Consider the following 17,452-nt stretch of genomic DNA (forward strand, 5'->3'; position numbering starts at 1 on the left):
TTTAATTTAACTTTCAAAAATATTAAAAATGATAAAATTAACGTTAAAGAAACAAATATTAATTTTTATAAAATTAAAATAATAATAAAATTAATAAACACAATATAAATATCTTTTTATTGGTGTAGCGTATTTTAATATTAAAATATTATATATATAATATTATGATAGAAAGAGGCGGAAGGTGAATGCACTGTTAGAGGTTAGTGAGATGGTGGTGGATGGGCCACAAACCTATTTTATATATATTATAATAAACATCCTTTTCATCTGCTGGGTAAAGAAAAGAAAACCAAACGGTAATAGGCTAATTTAGTAATTTTTTAATTATTTAATTAAAATATGAGTTAAAAAAAATTAGTATGTTTAGGATAATTTTTTATTTTTTTACGAAAAAATATATAAAAAGTAGAGAGAAAAGAAAATTTTTAACTTTTTGATATGAATTATTAGTTTTTGACTAATTTAATAACATCTTGCCTTTTTTAGCTAAAAATAAGAGTTCCGAATGAGGCCAAAGCAAGAGAGAGGGAGGAAGAAAACAAGGGAGACGAGGAAGAAAAAACACAATTGGGATCCTCTCCTTCATTTTGGTCCTTAATTTCCTCCTTGCAAGTAGGGGTGTGCGCGGTGCGGGTCGGTGCGGTTTGAGAGAAAAATAGAAACCGTATGGCGGGTGGCGGATTGATAAAAGTGTCACTAGAATTTGTCATTTTTCTTATAAAAAATCGGCGGTTCGGTTGGCAAATAATGACGGATTTGCCTTGGCGGTTCGAGCGGATTGGCGGTTTATAAAAAATATAATTCAAATTACAAAACTTAAATCAAAGAGTAAAAAAAAGACAAGAGATATCGTGATGTTAAGCATCTTACGAAGCTTTCTTCTGATGCAGCAAGTGTAGCAACAACATGATAATATCAACGACTATGCCATCAGTTCATTACAAGCATCTGTGGAAGCTACAATGATCAAATACAATACATAAAATTCTCCTCGAGCAGTAATGTAATACTATATTATAAGGTATAGAACAATAAGCAAACTAAATAAAAAAGAATTTTTAGAATCCTATAAAACATGATTTAATAGCGGTGCGGGTCGGTGCGGTTTGGAAGAAAAATAGAAACCGGCGGATTGATAAAAGTGTCACTAGAATTTGTCATTTTTCTTACCAAAAACCGGCGGTTCGATTGACAAATAATAACGAATTTGCCTTGGCGGTGCGGTTCGGTGCGGTTTTGGCGGTTTCGGCGGTATTATGCACACCCCTACTTGCAAGGCCTTCGGGCCTACTTTGAGGCCCAATTTTGATAATTCGAACCGTTCATATTTTTAAATTTATTTATTATATCATACCTGTAAAAAATTAAGTTGATCGGGTATCAGAAACTATGTGTTCGGAAAAATATTTATTAAAAAATAGTTTGTAATCCCAATTTTCTGATGACATAATTTCTGATATCCGATCAACTTAATTTTTTACAAGTATAATATACTGAATAAATTTAAAAATATAAACAAAACTGGACTTCAAATGGACCCGAGAGCCCATGGAAGGAGGGAATGAAGGAGGGGGCTTAAGGAGGGGATCTGGACTCGAAAAAACAAGGTGAAGACGACAGATCAAGTTAGGCCATGGGTGATTTCTCAGCTTTGAATTCTGTCTCCAGATCAAGTTAGATCGTTGTTGAGCGATTCGCTTTCGATCTTCAATTCAGAGATATGTGGTTCAAAACACATCCTTTCTTAGGCCATGGGTGAATCTTGGTCAAAGCTGGGCTCGAAATCGAAAGATCTATCGAGGTAAGCAGTAGATTTGTTGTTAATAGATTAATTTCTTGTTCTTCATCCCGATTTTTGCACGTAATTAATTTTCCTCCATATCTTGAAGACTCTTGATGCTTGTTCTGATCCATTAGTGCTCGGGCTTTGTTCGTCTGGTTCGATACGAAACCTTGCTGTTAATTTCTTGGGTTCAGATCTATTAATTTCTCTTATGTTCTCTCATTACAAGTTTTTAAAATTATTTTTTTGTACTGCCGTATTCCGAAATCATCCCAAGCGTATCCTTCAAGTATCCTCACGTATCTGAAATTCAAAAAATTAAAAAAAAAATTGTGATACTTCTTTACCATATCTGATATGTATTCTGGTGTATCGGATGCGTATCTGTATCCGATACGTATCCAATACACGTATGGAGGCTATTTCGGAGTATCCATGCTTCATAAGTGGATATGAAGGGGTTGAAGCAACTAAAGCAACTTAAATAAAGACTAGACCAAAAGAATATGAAGGGGTGAAGCAACTTACATGGGGAAGCAAGCGACTAGGTACGTTATGAGGCTTTTGGCCCCAATAGGAAACAGAGAGTTGTGCAGGTCTGTAGCACCAAATACTTCAATCTTCCCTATACTCTTTTCAACGTAATACTTCAATCTTCCCTATACTCTTTTCAACGTCACAAGAATCTTTGGTCAACGGTTTGCAGTGACATGGCCAAGGATATACATCATTAAAAAACACATCAACCATGCGTTTTTTGACCAAACATAATACAGAAGCAAAAATGTATTGATTTCCTCTACGAAAGTGTTCATCATCGATGCCGAATTGGAGAAGACAATACCATCCATTCGATGAGTCAAGTAGGTGATAGTCCATCACATAATAAGCCAGATCTGGGTTAGAAGATCTAATGGCCTCAAGATCTTCAACATTCTTCCTAACAAATCCAAATTTTGCTGTGAGATCAGAAGTGCATACAGGAGATTCAGAGTAAGCACCTGTGGCAGCCCATGACTTATCAGATATCAACATTGCTCCATTTCTGAAAGGAGAATGGACCTCACCGATTGGATTATATGTATCAAAACGCTCCCATGTGATATTTTCTAGAAAAAGATGTTACACTCGATGACAGCATGAGAAATAGTCTAGCTTACATGAGACCAATACCAAGCCCCATAACCATAATCATCACAGGAACTAGGATAGAATGGAGGGTTTGACAAAGAAGACCATTTTCCTTTCCCTTCATTGGCATTGGGGTCAAAAACTTCAAACAGTGTAGTATCTTCACCAAGATAAGTGTACCAAGTAGGTAATTCTGAAATTACATATATCATCTCATTAACAGGGATGATAGCCGGAAATGTCTTCCCACTATTCATGGGAGTTCCCTGTGAAACAGACAAACCATTTTAGAATGATGCACAGTTGGCTTGTTGTGGTGGTAGTAGTCATCGTCGTCTATTCCTATTTCACCCCCAATCAGAAAAATTCAAAAGAGGGCAGGGAGGATAAGGAATGGATTGCGATGGTAGAGGAGGAGAGGAGGAAGAAGAAGAAGAAGGGAGGGAAGTGGCTGCTTGCAGGTTGGTAAAAATAGGGTTTAGGGGCTGATGATGAACTGGAAAGGGGCTGGGGTTGGCAGCGGGAGGTGGGAAAAGGCTGGGAAGTGGCAATGGGAGTCGGCGAATGGTGAAGAGGGGGAGTTGTGGTGCTGTCGGTGATTGTTGCGGCGGTGGCACCGGAACTAGGTTGGGTGGGGGTTAGGGTTTTGAATTGGGTTTTTTTGGTAATTTTATTTAGGGATAGAATTGTATTTCAAAAAAATAAAAATAAAGAGTGGGGTGTCCAACAAATAAACAAAAAATATACAATGACCAAAATACCAAAAACTAAAAAGTTGATATTACAATATTGCTCTAACTCTATTACACTCTTTTTCTCATCTTTCTCAAGATCAACAACCCAACTACTGCCACCATCATTCTCATTTCCATCTTTCACGGCCACCATTACCCACCCCTTACCATCCTACCCACCTCATACCATCTCCACCTCATATTTACACTTCATCACGTTGAGAGAAGGTGGTGGAGCAGTAAGTTTCTTTCTTTTTTATTTTTTTCCTTCTACTCTTGTACTCGTTTTTCTTTAATTAATAATTATTGCTTTAGGTCTATGAGCATATAGGTATTTAAGGAGCAAGGATCCTCTAGAGTTTTTTTTCCCTAAAGTTTCCTAGAGTAGTGCATTGTGTGGTTGAGATTTAATGACAAGTCACATCAATTTTTCAGCATTAAATCTCAACCACACAATACACCACTTTAGGAAACTTTAGGAAAAAAATACTCTAGAGGATCCTACTTTAGGAAAAAAATACTCTAGAGAATCCTTGGTGGTATTTAAGAGGTGGGTTTCTTATATTATTTTAGTCACAATTGCATGTGTTGGATGAGGTGGTTGGACTTGGTGTGCCAAGTGTGGAAGGTAACACATGGTTCTCATTATTTAGGTATATAACTCATGTATATCAATATACCAATAAAATCATTGTGTAGCTCGATTTAATTCATTTTAAATGTAGGTCACACAGTATACGAGTTAAATTTAGACTACACAATAATTTTTTTAATATTTTTATGTACACGTACATATCTTTAAGTTGTATTCTTTAAATAAAAAGTGAAATATTTGTGTCTGTTTGTTTTTATTTGTTTGTCTAACAGTGAGTAGTGTTGTTACAAAAATCGAGATAGAATTTTTGTTGTCCCTAGAATTTCTAAATATAGAATGCATTGTCTAAATGGTCCCGGATGATCATAGCTATTATGTTTAAAAAAATTATTAGATAATTGTAGTATATCATGTAATATTACTAATGTGATTGTGCGATTCACTCAATAAATAAAAGAACAGCAAAAACACAAATCATCTTTTATTTATTTATTTTTTTTAGGGTAAAGATGGGCATTCATTCATTAAATAGGAGAAACATTGCAGTACAAACGAGGGATGCGTGATCCCTCTAATGTGTCATCAAGTAACAATTTAGCAATACATAAAGAAGGGAAAGTAAAAACATGAAAATCTTCATCCCACAAAAGTTCCAAGTTTGCAAAGGCATTCGTATATGAATTTGCTTCTCAATAGATATGACTAAAGATATAACTAAACATTGGTGATCCTATCTGAGCCATGTGCGAAGCTGATGATGTGTACATGTGTATCTAACTCACCCAACACAAGTTGTTTTATCATCAAAGTGTCAGGTTCAATATCCAATCATCTTCTGTTTTTCAATTAGATAAGATAACTAAGATAGATAGAAAAAATATATTTTTAACTATAAAATTTTGATATTACAAGACTATTAAATAATACCCATTATGTTTAAGTCAAGAATTGAAGAATGTCCATTTTCCTTCCAGTAGTGTATATCATTTTATGCTCTTGTGAACAAAAAAGATGAAGATTGGGCATAAGAATAATTTGATGCCACTACTAGTAAGTGAATGTAAAATGTTGAATTCTTGCAATTGATGATTAACACTGATCATTCACATCCATTTATAAAAGAAGTTGATTATAATCGTGGGCATACATTCCTACACGAAGAGCTACAGAAAATACATTCCTACACGAAGAGCTATAGAAAATCAATATAACTTCTCATGAAATTTTCATGTGCAAATCCTTCAAAATACAAACACTTCTTGTAGTTCCACCTTCAACATAGGAAAGGTAGTTAACATCAATTTACCAGTAAGTGAGTGTAAAATATTGAATTCTTGTAATTGATGATTAACACTGATCATTCACATCCATTCATAAAAGAAGTTCATTACAATAGTAGGCATACATTCCTACATGAAGAGCTACATAAAATCAATTTAACATCTCATGAAATCTTTATGTTCAAATCCTTCAAAATACAGACACTTTTGTAGTTCCACCATCAACATAGGAAAGGTAGTTGATATCAATCCATCAACTTTTGTATGGTTGATTAGCATGCCCTATTCAAAAAAATATATTAAGTATTATTGACAAACAATTATAATAATTGTTTTAAGCAGTATTAACTAAATTAAAAAATAATTAGCAACTTACATTCTTTGAATAATTTCCAATATGGGTGACCACATTTCTTACAAAGCGAACAAGTTCCTTAGGAATATTACCACAATGACAATAGCTATATACATCATTCAACGAGTTGGGTTTTGGAATAAAATTATTCCAAATGCAGCGGCTAGCCGCATACCATTGCAGACGTATTTTTGCCACAGTCGAGTTGTACCTTTGCTTATCAAGTCTAGGAAATGCCATCTGTCCCAAACATTTCTCATGAAGGTCAATCTTTCCTCTGATTCCTACAGGCAACAATGGTTATGAAACCAAGTTCTCATCGGTGTACTTGTCAAACAAAATAACAAATGTTAACAAAATCACTTATAAATAAATTTAAATAAATGGTAATGTAAACAACCATCTTGACAAGGTATGAATGAAGTCATCCAACTCTGAAGGCATTTGAACGAAATCTTTCTTCATTTGAGATTGTGATGTCTAGCTCGCTTTCCATAACTCATCAAAGCCTGTTACGGTCATTTCACGGACACAAAAGTGTCTAGGATAATGCCACAGATGAATACTATGTTGTTTATGAGAACTACTCAAGAAGTTTAAGAACCATGTCAACAATTTGAAACTCTAGGCTGGTTCTTCAAATTGTTGACATGGGCTCTTAAACTTCTTGAGTAGTTCTCATAAACAACATAGTATTCATCTGTGGCGTTATCCTGAACACTTTTGTGTTCGTGAAATGACCGTAACATGCTTTGATGAGTTATGGAAAGCGAGCTAGACATCGCAATCTCAAATGAAGGAAGATTTCGTTTAGATGCCTTCAGAGCTGGATGACTTCATTCATACTTTGTTGAGATGGTTGTTTATATTACCATTTATTTAAATTTATTTATAAGTGATTTTGTTCGCATCTGCTATTTTGTTTGACAAGTACACTGATGAGAACTTGGTTCACAACCATTGTAGCCTATGGGAATTAGAGGAAAGATTGACCTTCATGAGAAATGTTTGGAACATATGGCATTTCCTATCAAGACTTGATAAGCAAAGGCACAACTCAGCTGTGGAAAAAATATGTTTGCAATGATATGTTGCTAACCACCGCATTTGGAATAATTTTATTCCAAAACCCAACTCGTTGAATGATGTATATAGCTATTGTCATTATGGTAATACTCTTGAGGAACTTGTTCGCTTTGTAAGAAATGTGGTCATCCATATTGAAAATTATTCAGAGTATGTAAGTTGCTAATTATTTTTTAATATTGTTTAAAACAATTATTATAATTGTTTGTCAATAATACTTAATATGTTTTTTTGAATAGGGCAAGCTAATCAACCATACAAAAGTTGATGGATTGATATCAACTACCTTTCCTATGTTGATGGTGGAACTATAAAAGTGTCTGTATTTTGAAGGATTTGCACATGAAGATTTCATGAGAAGTTAAATTGACTTTTTGTAGCTATTCATGTAGGAATGTATGCCTATGATTGTAATGAACTTCTTTTATGAATGATCAGTGTTAATAATCAATTGCAAGAATTCAATATTTTACATTCACTTATTGGTAAATTGATTTTAACTACATTTCCTATGTTGGTGGTGGAACTACAAGAAGTGTCTGTATGTTGAAGGATTTGCACAAGAAGATTTCATGAGAAGTTAAATTGACTTTCTGTATCTCTTCATGTAGGAATGTATCCTCACGATTGTAATCAACTTCTTTTAATAAATGGATGTGAATGATCAGTGTTAATCATCAATTGCAAGAATTCAACATTTTACATTATTGGTAGTGACATCAAATTATTCTTATGCCCAATCTTCATCTTTTTTGTTCATAGGACCGTAAAATGATATAACACTATTGAAAGAAAAATGGGCATCCACCAATTCTTGACTTAAACATGATGGGTATTATTCAATAGTCTTGTAATATCAAAATTTTACAGTTAAAAATATATTTTTTCTATCTATCTTAGTTATCTTATCTAATTGAAAAACAGAAGATAATTGGATATTGAACCCGACACTTTGATGATAAAACAACTTGTGTTGGGTGAGTTAGATACACATCATCAGCTTTAGCACATAGCTCAGATAGGATCACCAATGTTTAGTTATATCTTTAGTCATATCTATTGAGAAGCAAATTCATATACAAATGCCTTTGCAAACTTGGAACTATTGCGGGATGAAGATTTTCATGTTTTTACTTTCCCTTCTTTATGTATTGCTAAATTGTTACTTGATGACATTAGAGGGGTCACGCATCCCCCCCTTTGTATTGCAATGTTTCTTCTGTTTAATGAATGAATGCCCATCTTAACCCCTCCCTCCAAAAAAAACTAACAAACAAAAGATGAGTTGTGTTTTTGTTCTTTTATTTATTGAGTGAATTGCATAATCACATTAGTTATATTACACGATATATTGCAATTATCTAATAATTTTTTAGTCATGATAGCTATTATCATTCGGGACCATTTAGACAATGCGTTCTATATTCAGTAATTCTAGGGACAATGAAAAATTCTATCTCGATTTTTGTAACGACGCTACTCACTGTTAGACAAACAAATAAAATGGACACAAACATTTCACTTTTTACTTAAAAAATACAACTTAAAGATATGTACGTGTACATAAAAATATTAAAAAAATTATTGTAGTCATAGATTTAACTCGTATACTGTGTGACCTACATTTAAAATGAATTGAATCGAGCTACACAATGATTTTATTGGTATATTGATATACATGAGTTATATACCTAAATAATGGGAACCATGTGTTACCTTCCACACTTGGCACACCAAGTTCAACCACCTTATCCAACACATGCAATTGTGACAAATAATATAAAAAACCAACCACTGAAATACCTCTATGCTCATAGACCTAAAGCAATAATTGTTAATTAAGGAAAAACGAGTACAAAAGTAGAAGGGAAAAAAGGAAACTTACTCCTCCACCACCTTCTCTCAACGTGAAGTGTGTAAAAATGAGGTGGATAGAATGGTAAGGGGTGGGTAATGGTGGTTGTGAAAGATGGAAATGAGAGTGATGGTGGCAGTAGTTGGGTTGTTGATCTTGAGAAAGATGAGAAAAGAGTGTAATAGAGTTAGAGCAATATTGTAATATCAACGTTTTAGTTTTGGGTATTTTGGTCATTGTATATTTTTTGTTTATTTGTTGGACGCTCCACTCTTTATTCTTATTTTTTTTTTTAAATACAATTCTATCTCTAAAAAAAATTACCAAAAAACCTAATTCAAAATCGTTACCCCCACTCAACCCAGTTTCGGTGCCGCCGCCACAGTAATCACCGACAGCACCACAACTCGCCCTCTTCACCATTCTCCAGCTCCCATCACCACTTCCCTCCCACCTCCCGTCGCCAACCCCAGCCCCTTTCCAATTCATCGTCAACCCCCAAACCCTTTTTTTCACAACCTGCAAGCCACCACTTCCTCCCCATCTCCGACACCTCTTCCCTTTCTTCTCTGCCATAGCGATCCATTCCTCCTCCTCCCTGCCCTCTTCTTCTTCTTCCACCGCTCACTGCTTTTTCTTGCCGTCTCCTCCCGCCACAATGACCTCCTCATCTTCTTCGCTATGATCTCTCTCTCCGCCGCAAAACCCTAATCCAGCCGCCATCCCCAACTCAACTCCTCTCTCCATCATGAACCCCTTTTGACAGCCTCTCATTCACTGCAACCCGCTTCCACTATCTTCTATGTCGAAACCCTAGATCTAAGGTCTTTGGTCTTTAAATCTAGGGTTTCTATGTCGAAACCCTAGATCTAAGGTCTGTGGTCTTTAAATCTAGGGTTTAGAAAGAAAGAGAAGAAAATGAGAAGAGGCGACTGTGGACGGTGGGATGAGAAGGAAAATGACAAGAGAAGGGGACGCCGGTGGCAGTGGCAGAAGAGTGGGGTAGGGAAGTGGTGATTGGTTGTTGGAATAAATGAGGGTAAGATTGGGATAATTTGGGTGTTCAACAAAATTTCCAAAACTTTGAATTTTTTCTTTGGGTGTCTTAAGTAATGGGGTGCCTAACCAAACTTTTGGGGTGCATTTAGAACCACCCTTCAGTTAAAAAACAAATATTGATTGGAAGGTCAGTGTAATTTTTAAAATGTTGACGGGAAATCTATAATAAAAGCAAACTTTAGGGGAGTGTCATAATTTACCCAAACGAAAAAAAAAGTGAATTGTATACGCATACGAACAACTCGGTTCTCAACCCTAGGGTTTTGATCTGCTGTCTATTGCATTTGGGTCAACGAAAAAAGGCATGCTCCTTCCTTCTTGCAAGCAGTCATGTCATTTTTCTTTCCTCTTTTTTTTTTCCTCTCCTGTTTGTTCATTTTGTCGTGTACGCACCCACAAATACACTCGCATATAGGCATGTGTAGGGGGGTGTACGGGTCGAGTCAGCTCGGTTTTATCATAGAACCGTCACTTGAACCGGCCTGCTTTGGGTAGAGAAAATGTTCATCCGATTTTGCTCGAGGTAATGATCGAAACCGTGTACATCGGGTGTCCGGTTTGGCGGGCGATTTTCGGTCGAGTGATTTTCATTCCCCATTTCAATTTTTATGGCTTCTATTCATCTCGCCTACAAAATGAATACCAAACAAATATACACAAAACAAAATTAGACATACTATACAAATCTACCTCTCTTACATACACACTAGATATGATAGAAACAGTAATGCTACAGACCCCCAGCTGGGGTGACCCCCAGTGACCCCCCAGTGCCCCCCCAGTGCCATGTGTCGGCCTGGGGGTGGCTGGAAACTCAAAAAAAAAAAAAAAAAAAAAAAAAATTGTTTTTTTGGACCAATGGGAAGGGACCCCCAGTACCCCCACTGGGGGTCCAAAGCTTTATTCATGATAGAAAACAGTGGACAAAATTGAAAATAGAGAGGAGAAACTTACCTTTCTACCAGGGCACAATGTCACCATCATCCTTACCCGCTTTGCATCTCTTCAATCGACACTCTTTTGTGAGAAAAGTTTCAAATTCGGTAGATTTATAAGCTGAAGATTAGGATTTTAGTGTTCAATCAGGTAAATCGAGAGAGAAAGAGAGATGGGATCAGTCGGTGTGAGAGAGAGAGAGAGAGAGAGAGAGAGAGATACATAAATAGAGAAGATTTTAATGTTTTGAGAGAGACAGAGGTAATGGAGAACTGGAGAGAGTGGGTGAGAGAATTGAGGAGAGGAGACAGAGTTTGGTGAAAATATTTATGTTTTGAGAGGAGAAGTGCAATTTATCTTGAAAATATTTTTTTAATAAAAAAATATTTATATTTTGAATAGTGGGGCTGAGTTAAGATAAAGGTAATACCATTATCCATGCTCTGACATAATAATAATGAATGTGTATTATATATATTTGTATTACCGCTTTGCATCTCTTCAATTGACACTCTTTTGTGAGAAAAGTTTCAAATTTGGTAGATTTATAAGCTGAAGATTAGGATTTTAGTGTTCAATCAGGTAAATCGAGAGAGAAAGAGAGATGGGATCAGTCGGTGTGAGAGAGAGAGAGAGAGAGAGAGAGAGAGATACATAAATAGAGAAGATTTTAATGTTTTGAGAGAGACAGAGGTAATGGAGAACTGGAGAGAGAGTGGGTGAGAGAATTGAGGAGAGGAGACAAAGAGTTTGGTGAAAATATTTATGTTTTGAGAGGAGAAGTGCAATTTATCTTGAAAATATTTTTTTAATAAAAAAATATTTATATTTTGAATAGTGGGGCTGAGTTAAGATAAAGGTAATACCATTATCAATGCTCTGACATAATAATAATGAATGTGTATTATATATAATTTTCAAAACAGAACCGCAGCCGACCGTTAAAGTGGTCAAAACCGTCCGTAGCACTAGTGGGTTGGGTGGGTCTGGGCGGATTCGTAAGTAATTCGGATTTTTGCACACCCCTAGGCATGTGTATATGTATATATCTAAAAATCGAATACCCGTTTTCTCCGGTGCCTATTTCTTGATGTCGACGAAGAGGACTGTTTCGGGTGTCCAGCCGGACTTGAAGAGATGGGATCAGTCGGTGTGAGAGAGAGAGAGAGAGAGATACATAAATAGAGAAGATTTTAATGTTTTGAGAGAGACAGAGGTAATGGAGAACTGGAGAGAGAGTGGGTGAGAGAATTGAGGAGAGGAGACAAAGAGTTTGGTGAAAATATTTATGTTTTGAGAGGAGAAGTGCAATTTATCTTGAAAATATTTTTTTAATAAAAAAATATTTATATTTTGAATAGTGGGGCTGAGTTAAGATAAAGGTAATACCATTATCAATGCTCTGACATAATAATAATGAATGTGTATTATATATAATTTTCAAAACAGAACCGCAGCCGACCGTTAAAGTGGTCAAAACCGTCCGTAGCACTAGTGGGTTGGGTGTGTCTGGGCGGATTCGTAAGTAATTCGGATTTTTGCACACCCCTAGGCATGTGTATATGTATATATCTAAAAATCGAATACCCGTTTTCTCCGGTGCCTATTTCTTGATGTCGACGAAGAGGACTGTTTCGGGTGTCCAGCCGGACTTGACATCAAAGAAATCAAGGATTGAAGAGGATTCTATATACTTTCTTTACTTTCATGAGGAGGGTCCTGTTGGATATGCCATGTATAAGATTGATGTTGGTGCTTTTTCTATTGATGAAAATGCGAGTAACAATGCTGTAGCGATCAGTCCTGTATATATCTTCTGCGTTTCTGCTATATGTTCCTTCAATTTTTGGTCTTTGTGGTGTGTAGGCAGGCTTGGCTCTTTTTATGGGGCTGCGTACGTTGGCAGGATATATCAGGTAAACTGTAGGATATTATGACATGTCTGTTGTCTCTTAAAAATTTCCATTAGCAATTCGTGTTTTCTTGTCTATGACGTGATTATTCTATTTTTACCACAAACCTCCATCTCAGTTTAATATGACAGATAGGGCATTGGTTACGTTGTTTAGAGTTGGTTTTCCGATAAATGATTTCATGAACATATTTGTGGTTTAAAGGCATGCTCAAATTTTTGTTACTGCTTTCTAGTGCAATTTTGATGACAATGTTATTGAAGAACTGTGCTGCCTCTTTCTTGCATTTTTCACTAGGATAGCATATTTATTGGTCCTCTCTTTCTTTCGCTTTCTTTTTCTACTTTTTTTCGATAGATATTAATTGTTATTCCACTTGCATGTTCAGAACATCATCCAAAAATGTTCCATGGTGGTTTCTACATCAGGACTTGAAGGGATCTGCGGTTGGTAGTTTTTTGTTCATTGCTTTCTCTATATTATATTAGTTGAAACAATCTGCCTTTTTATTGATGCTTTTCCTACTATTTTTACCTGTTTGTCTTGTTTTTGCCATTGTCACTGATTTACTAATTTTTACCTATCTTGCATCAATGCTTGAGATGGGTGTAATTATCCATTCTTTAAGTATGACTCGTCATTATCCATTCTTTAAGTATGACTTGTAATCCTGGTTCCTATCTAAAATGGTGAGTAATGCTATTTGATGATTTAGTCCAGTGGGCTGATGCCAACTTTTTGGTTTTCAAATGTTACAATAATGAGGGCACTTCTACCAGAGCCTTGGACACTTTTACCACTTTTTGGTCTTGTTGTTGGAAGTGTTTTTTTTTTTTTTTGATATGTCTAAGAAAATTGTTGGAGGTGTTTTAAAAACAATAGTTCAATCTCTTCAATCTTTCTAGTTTTTTTTAATCTTATTGAGGTGGTGGTAATTTTCATTTTATGGTTAAACCTTTTAATTGTTGGATTTAAAAAGGCCTTTTTATCTTATTGAGGTAGCGGTAATTTTCATTTTATAGCTAAGCATTTTAATTGTTGGATTTAAAAAGGCCTTCTAATCAGTTTCATTATTAGGCACTCTCTAATAAATTGTAATATAAAAATTTATTACACAAATTGTTCGATCTCTTCTCGTCACCAAAATAAATTGTTCAATTTCATGTAATTGTTTATTTTTTTGTGAATCCTTGGCACTCGATTAGAGTCATATATTTTGACTTTGACTTTTATTTTTGTTTTTTCCTTCAAATAAGTGTGTGAAAGTGGCAATTGTCCATGATATTGCAAAGGGTAACGTCTTTGTATTTAGATTTTTGTATTGGGTTTCTCATTATGCATTCTTTTGATGTGATGAGTATATTGAAGAAAAACAATGATAGTGAGAACTTTGAGTACATGTTCTATACCTCAATTTTAGTAAATTGTTGTATAATGATTAATTGGGCAAAGCTTTTTGTCATGAGCTGCCTATAATGGGATTCCAGATTAGATGTAATTATTTATTTTCATTTTTTTTCGTGTATTATCTAAATTGTTAAATTCTTGTTGCTGAATTGAAAAAAGAAAAGAAAGAAGAGTTATACTTCCCAATTGCTAACTTGTGAATTCTTATACTTAACAATTCATATTCATATTTTTTTTGTTTTTGTTTTTGTTTTGGACACAATTCATATTCATATTTATTAAGCAGCAATATGTGAACTCATAAGTCATGATATACACAAATCAAGAGACCTGAAAACTAAATTGGAAGGTGCTTGATCATATGTATCAAGAAGGGTTATATTGAAATTTTTTTTATGTTCAATTTTTGTTAATTCATATTTATTGGTTTCTCTGTTTCTCAAAGGTATTTTGATGTGATTTTTCCTGTTATGATTTCTTTTAATTGATTTTTTAAAGTGAATTCAAGTGTTGGAGTGATTTTGTTGCAGGCGACTAATTCACATTAGAAATGTTGGGATTGTGTTGTTTTTCTATGTATTGACTGTTGGCTCTTTCATTCTAAACTGGATGATTAATATATATATATTAATAAAGGTAGGATGATTACTCATTTGTATCAAAATGTTTATTCATCATTTCTTGAAACTTTGAAATTTGATAAAGTGAAATAGAAACATTTTTTATTGAAGGTTGTCATTTTGGCGTGAATATCTTTGCTTATGTTGTGTACAACATTTTTATATTATAAATTTGCTATTTAAACTTTAATTATGAAGTTTGCTAACCCGTAATTTGACATTTCGACTTATGTGTTAAGTTTTATATTGCAATTAAATTGTTGTCATTTTGAATTGATTTAAATTGATTTCTGTAACGGTGAAATTGTCATCATTTTGAATTGATTTTTGTAAAGTATTAATACCAACATTATTTACACGTGCCTTTAGACACGAGTATACACTACTATATATAAATTAAATTAATTGAATTTCAATAATTATTGAATTATATTTATTTAAAAAAAATTAAAAATACATTTTCAAAATTATATTTGTCGTATAATTTTTTTTAAACAAAAATATTTTTATACTAATCTCTATCTCTCGTGTCACTACTAGGTAGGGGTGCAACTCGAGCGGGTTTGATTGGGTTGGGAGGTTGTTTAAGCCCAGCCCAAGTTGAGACTTGTCCAAGCCCGTTCCGAGTTAAATCCGAATTGTAGCCCGAGATTGTCTGTCCAAGCCCAATCCGAGTTAAACCCGAATTGCCTGAGTTACCCGAATTATAAATGAATTTCAGTTTTTTTTGTAGCTACACTATTAAATTATTAAAATTTGACTATATTTACAATTTTTTTTTTAATAGAAAATCATTAATATAATCAAAACAAATAATTTATATGATGTAATAGATATGTCACTATAGTAGTTCTTACAATTTATGAGTGAAAATAAAAAGAAAAAAAGGTAAGATTTTATGTTATTTATATATATAATATATATTCAATATGATTTAATAATATAAATTACTTTAATATCATGTAATGACTAATAATTTATATGTATATTTAATATTTTTATATATCTATATATGTATAATTCGAGTTTCGGGTTGCTCAGGTTGTTTGACATCTTTGCCCAAGCCCGCCCAAATTTAATTCGGGCTTTTTGAATTTTTGTCCATGCTCGTACCAAATTTGGAAATATTTTGTCCAATCCTTAAAAAAAATTGGGTTGGGCTTGGGTTGAGCCCGCCCAAGTTGCATCCCTACTACTAGGACTTGAAAGCAAAAGTCTAATATATTTTAATTGTTCTTGAACTAATGGAAAATATTTTCTAGAGAATTGAATAAAAAATCCTAAAAATTTTATACATAATTATGTGATCTATTTATAAAAAAATTAAAAAATCTATCCTATGAGTTATAACTGTAAAAATAGTTTTTCCATATGATTTTGTATGATTGGCTACATAAAAATTATTATGTAATTAACATTTATACATATTTAACATTTCTCGAGAGTTGAATAAAAAAAGCATAGCTTGTCTCCAATCCAAAATCTGGATTGGAGTTTATTGTTCGAGCTTGTGGGGCCCACAATAAGTTTTGTTTAAATGATTCAAATTTTTTATTTTGTTGGGTCTTGTGTGTATATCATCCACACAAAAAAATTAGGTCAATTCAATAATATTAACCTATTTAATTTATCACATTTGTTTTTAAAAAAAAATAGATGGTAAGTGTTTTTTTAAAAATAAACTGTCCATTGTATTTATGATAAATGTAATAAATTAAATAGATTATGATTATTAAATCGATTTAATTTTTTTTATGGATAATATACACGAAGGACTAACAAAATGAATAATTTAGGTTATTCAAACTAGGCCTGTGGCCCCGCATAACATGCTCCCGTCTAGATTTGAACTAGAAACAAGCTGTGCTCAAACAAAAAACATAATGATGTGATTATTTATGGAGAATTAAAAAGTCTTATCATTATAATTTATAATTGTCAAAATACATTTTCCATATATATGATTTGCTATATAAAAATTATTATGTATTTAACATTTATCTATGCATACAAGTACTCCTATATTAGGACAATACCATTGTAAAAATCAAACACACAAAGTACTATACTCTATACAGGGCCGGTCCTGGGGTAAGGCGAGTAAGGCCTGTGCCTAGGACTCCCAAAATTTGGCCCAAAATAGGGTCCCAAATTTTGAAGATCCATTATACTATCAAGTTTTAAATAAAATTCAATTATTGTTAGAAGCTCTCAAAAACAAAACAATCCAAAAATAGAAGCTCTTCAAAATAAAACAGCCCATTATAAAAGGCCCAAATAAAAACATGCTGTAGGTCTATATGAAAAACAAATAAAAAAATTAGCCCAATTGAAAAAACAAACAAAGGGTCCAAATTTACTCAAGCAAACTTGAGTGACCATTAATAAATATTTTTTTATTTTTTGAGTGTATGTACAAGAGGTCCAAATTTATATGCTCGCCTGGGCCCCTGAATTTTCAGGACCGGCCCCCTGACTCTATAGTTGAATCAGGAATTATACTTCAAAATAAACCGAGCCGTCAATGCTCCGTTTTCCTCTATGTCAGCAACCGCAACATGTGGACGTGGACCAATAAAAAATAGCTTATTTAGTTTCAGAAGATTATTTTTCAAATTTTCAATTCCGTTTTAGTTTTCGAAGATTATTTTTCAAATTTTCAATTCGGTCTCAGTTTTCGAAGATTATTTTTTAA

The 17,452-nt window shown here is 33.9% G+C and overlaps 1 long non-coding RNA gene across 1 annotated transcript; it reads left to right on the forward strand.

The window, feature by feature from the left end:
- Window positions 1–1,570: 1,570 nt before the first annotated feature.
- LOC114310544 (uncharacterized) lies at window positions 1,571–13,449 on the forward strand. The gene is made up of 3 exons (XR_003646163.2): window positions 1,571–1,804; window positions 12,684–12,733; window positions 13,119–13,449. It is a non-coding gene; the product is annotated as an uncharacterized LOC114310544 (long non-coding RNA).
- Window positions 13,450–17,452: the final 4,003 nt, after the last annotated feature.

Source organism: Camellia sinensis, chromosome 13 (genome assembly GCF_055761805.1).
Source record: "Camellia sinensis isolate YWXY chromosome 13, ASM5576180v1, whole genome shotgun sequence".
Classification (NCBI taxonomy): domain Eukaryota; kingdom Viridiplantae; phylum Streptophyta; class Magnoliopsida; order Ericales; family Theaceae; genus Camellia; species Camellia sinensis.